Here is a 4,817-nt window from a genome sequence, read left to right on the forward strand (position 1 = left end):
CAAATACAGACACTTTGATAGTGCTTTCGGTGTAAGATCCAGACACCAAAAGCCACCTTTCATGTCCGCATGATACGCCCCCGATGGCATCAGCTGAGAACGCAGCAGGACAGAAGCAGCCACATTGTTATCATACACTACTGGCACCTACCGCACCGGCCTGATGCATGGATGAGCGGCGTTTCCTGAGAACACGGCTGGATGGAACCTATCGCATCTGCATGAATAGCAGCCACAGAAGGATACCTTGATCGTAATATGTAGACGCAGAAGTCCACTGCAAAACAGCATTGTGTTGACTTTGGATGAGAACACGCTGATTGTACACATGACTACACGCACATTAAAAGAAAAAAAAAGGTTTTCTGAAAAAAAAAAAGCTTACACATCAATGCCAACAGTGCTTTGTACACTGGCCATCAGTGGGGAAATCTGGGCTGCAGGGGACTGTTTTTGTTGCAGGTTGGTCACTGGGAAAAACTGGCAGCTATGACTCCTCCACACAGTATCCATGTAAATGACATGCTGCAGTGTTTTGGTGACGGTGTGTTTTCAGCCACAGGCGGCTGCCCACCTCACCAAACAGAGCAAAGCAAAGGATGTTAAGACAGTAAGCTTGTTCTGCAAGGCTGCCTGTTGGATCAGTCTTTAATGCTACAACTACTGATGCTAGCTGGCTAATTTCACTTGTGCTCCTGGCTCAAGGACAGAGGAAACCACTGCAAGAAGAGGGCAAGCCAGTCTGTAAGTGTTTCTATAACCTGAGGCCTTGTATCTGGTGTATTGTTATACATTTTTCTGGCAAGCACTGTAGTGAAGGTTTGGTTTTGTTGAAGCTCAAAACTTCTTGGTGAAGGCTGGACAAAGACGGTCATTTTTAAGTGAAACCAATGTCTCTTTTTTACAATCACAAGATCTGCTGAGCCAACCATCCACCACAAGGTGTTAAAATACAGTATAACAATGTCGTGCTACTTCTGCTTTTGCAAATGTATATGTCACAAAGGTAAACATTTGTTGACATTTACATGCTCTACATTCGGGACACATTCGGGTTTGGCTGCCACCACGACACAGAGAGCTTTGACGTACTTTTTACTTAAGTATTGATCATTTCTTTTCCTGTCAAATACATAGCTGCTAAGCTGAAAAAGTAGAATAGTCAAATCCTCCACACTACTAATTCAAATGCAATTTAGCTCATCATCAGGCTGCTACTCCTGCTTTATAGACCCACACAATCATCTTCAGTTACACATTATAGGGCGACCACATGAACTTCCTGATTTGGCCATAAAAAACAAATATAGCCCTGTGGTAAGCATTAATAAACCTATCAGAATCAATACATGCCTTGCCCTCATGGCTGAGCTGCTGTGATGTATTACAGTGCACGCACGCACATGCATGCACACACACACACACACACACACACACACAGATGGGAGGGCTAGAGATGATTGGGTGTGTGATAAAGGTGTCATAAAAGCACAATATTTTCTGGCCTTACGGGAAAAGAAGAAAGTCATATTGACAGACTCTCAGGTGAGTAACGCAGCTTTCCTTAATAGTCTTCTTAGATCTGTGAGAGAAAAATCCAGACTTTTACATAAAATTTTGCAACAGGCACGGATAAAGTTGCCTTACAAATACAATCATCTCTGTACAAGATTTTATTCATCCTGTATGGTAGGAATTTGTTATGTAAAAAAAAAACAGTGGGCACTATGCAGGCCAGGCAATTACTCTTGTAATAATTCTCACAAAAAATATTACCTTGAGGTATTTAGTGTGTTGTTATTATATTTGTTAATAAATGTATCTTTTTTCTGTCAGTAATCTGTCAATTTGATACTTTTTACTGGAATACCTGTACCTGTTTAATATACATTTCATGTAAATGGTAAAATTAGGTTAGCCTAAATTGGTGACGTTAACTCTATTCAGCAAGCAGAAAGGTCAACAAATTAGGTTTACATAGATGTTCCTTACTACTTTTGTCTTTTTCAGTACAAAGATGGATATAATTAAAGGAGTTTATGGGTTAAGAATAATTTTCCTGTTTGTGACCCTGAAGCGATTAGATGAAGTCTAATGTTGCAGATGGAAACCAGAATATATTCCACGTGTTCTTGCATAGAAAGCAATTATGTTCTTTTGTTTATTTGTTTGTTTTTTGCTTCTGTGTTTCAGCACAACATTTATTCCCTATTTTTGTGGCAGTGACACTCAGAGATGATGAAACTAAATCTACCTGTCCTGACTCTTTGCCTTCTTGGCATAGGTAAAAATATTTTTTACTTTGCAGACTCTAAAGAATTATTGGTATTTCTGTCTAATAAAGTCTCCTTTACAAAGTTTTTTATACGTTGTTATAGTTTAACAGCTTTTTTAGCAGTTGATTAATAATTTACTAATGCTTTATAGATCAGTTACAAGCCATTATTAAGAACAGATTTGTTGCTACGTTTTTTCTATTTTTTTTTATAACAATGCAGTTATAAATGTTGAAAATCCATATAAAAATCTTTGATTTTTTAAAAATAACAACAAAAGTATACACGTAAATAAGCCATTCCTAAAGGTTTTTAATGATTAAGTCTGTTTTTGTCAGTGTTGATAAGTTTACGTCCGGATTTTTAGAAAGTAAGTGTTAAAATCATCCAACCACTCGAAGGGCTTTGCCACAAAATGGCAACCCAAAATGAGTTACAGCATATCACCATTTTATAAACAGTGTCTTATATCAAAAGAGGAACTGAATTTTTATTTTTATTTTAATTTTTTTACAGTGGTGCATCTAACAGTGAGTTTAGGCAACAAAAAAATGGTGATTTAAAGTTCCACTGTATACAACTGAGGGGCATCTTTCACCAGAAATGGTATATAATATCTATAACTATGTTTTCATTAGTTTTATCACATAAAAATACGAATAGCTGTGTTTTAATAACTGAAGAATGAGCTGTTTGTATCTACATATGGAGCAGGTCCTACTTTGCAGAGTCATGTTGTTCCACAGCAGTCCAGAACAGACAAACCAAACCAACGTCCAACCAGCCCGTATGTTCTGTGTGAGAGGAAATAACTCTCTGCACCAGCAGCTGGCGTTCGTCTGTATTTGTCATTTAAAAAGGGAAACCAGAAGACCGACAGGACTGATTCAAGATGCTAGTTAGCCAATTAGCACATTAACAACAATAATATGACATATATGTTTAGATCTCAAGCTGTGATGACTTTAGTTGTTACTTTCTTTATCTTTTTGTTTAACTGCCAATCAAATTGATTTTACCCAATGATGGGCTCTGCAGCTCAGTCGCAGATTCAACATGCTAAATTGTTCAAAACAAAACTGACTAGGGGTCGAATGATATTGGATTTTCAGGAAAGATACTGATACTGATTATTTCACTGAGACCGATACCGGATATTGGGAACCGATTTGAATTTACAATAAAATTGAAAATCTTTCTATCAATACGCAGATATCGGTCCCAATAATTGGTTAGGCAGATAATCTTTTGACCCCCTAAAACTAACAACAGCCGAAAAAAGGCTGACAAGGGCCGACAAAGGGCAACCAGTGCCAATGGTTTGGGACACAGTGCAAAAACTAGAGCTACAGACGCTAACCAACAACCTGGCATTGACCAACAGCAGACCATTGGCTTGTTGTGTCTGGCTCTAAGGGAGAACAAATGAGATTAATGTGATCTCTAAATACAAACCGTCACAAAATATCAGCAGCAGGTTAAAAATGAAAAATCATGTAATGTACAACATAATGAAAAAGTAATGTTGTCCTGATAAGTCATTCAGCATGATATCCCGAAGTGAAAATATATGCCGTTCAATAAACTTTGAGGAGGAAGTGGAAAATAAATGTGTGGAGGTTGGGCTGATGGACATTGAACATGTGCACCTTTATCTTCAACAACCCAGTTTAAATGCCAATTTTATAACGAAGAACTTTCTTTGTTGAGAATGAAAACTTTTTAGTGGCATGAGAAAAAAAAACTGCTGTGCAGCTTAACTATTAGCTAACCTTTTCCTTGATAGTATGGTGAGAAACCCATTTCATGGTGTTGGCACATAATTTGTAGGAGGAATGTAAGAAATTACTGAGGGACTTTAATAGAAAGAAACTGCATGATGCCTAACACCTTTAATGACATTTCATGTACAACCGCAGTAAGTTTAATCACTGTTGTTTATTGTGAAGGTAACTATATCACCTTATAACGTGGCATTATATATCAAGGGAGCCGGAAGAAGAAAGAAATCATAAATGTTAACAGTGTTTGTTTAAGGTGGTCACAGTCACTGTCGAGATGTTTTAATGGCACTATTGGGTGAAAGATTAGGTTCATTATCTTTGACATTGTCCTAAATAATAACACAACACATGTTTGTTTTACACATACAATGACGACTCTGTCAACCACTTAATTGCACCATAAATACTGCTGATTATGATTAACTAAAAGATTTGTCTGCAACACTTCTGAAATCCAGAAAACATTTTGACGTTTCATAGATGTTGACCCAAAAATTTAGATGATGCTGTTGTCAGTGTAGCATTTTTTGGGATGTGGGCACAGTTTAATAATTCTGCCTCAAAACTGTTTTTCTGCTTTTACTTACACAGTAGCTGTGTGTGCAGTGTCAACAGTGACCCCAACTACCAGTTCAAAACCAACCACCACTACCATTCCAGGCCCAACCACCACTACTACTTCAGGCCCAACCACCACTACCATTCCAGGTCCAACCACCACTACTACTTCAGGCCCAACCACCACTACCACTCCAGG

General features: G+C 37.9%; 1 long non-coding RNA gene across 1 annotated transcript; it reads left to right on the forward strand.

The window, feature by feature from the left end:
- The first annotated feature begins 625 nt into the window (after positions 1-625).
- On the forward strand, positions 626-4,817 carry LOC121952192. The gene is made up of 3 exons (XR_006106434.1): positions 626-744; positions 2,194-2,284; positions 4,652-4,817. It is a non-coding gene; the product is annotated as an uncharacterized LOC121952192 (long non-coding RNA).

This window comes from Plectropomus leopardus, chromosome 13, assembly GCF_008729295.1.
Source record: "Plectropomus leopardus isolate mb chromosome 13, YSFRI_Pleo_2.0, whole genome shotgun sequence".
Classification (NCBI taxonomy): Eukaryota; Metazoa; Chordata; class Actinopteri; order Perciformes; family Serranidae; genus Plectropomus; species Plectropomus leopardus.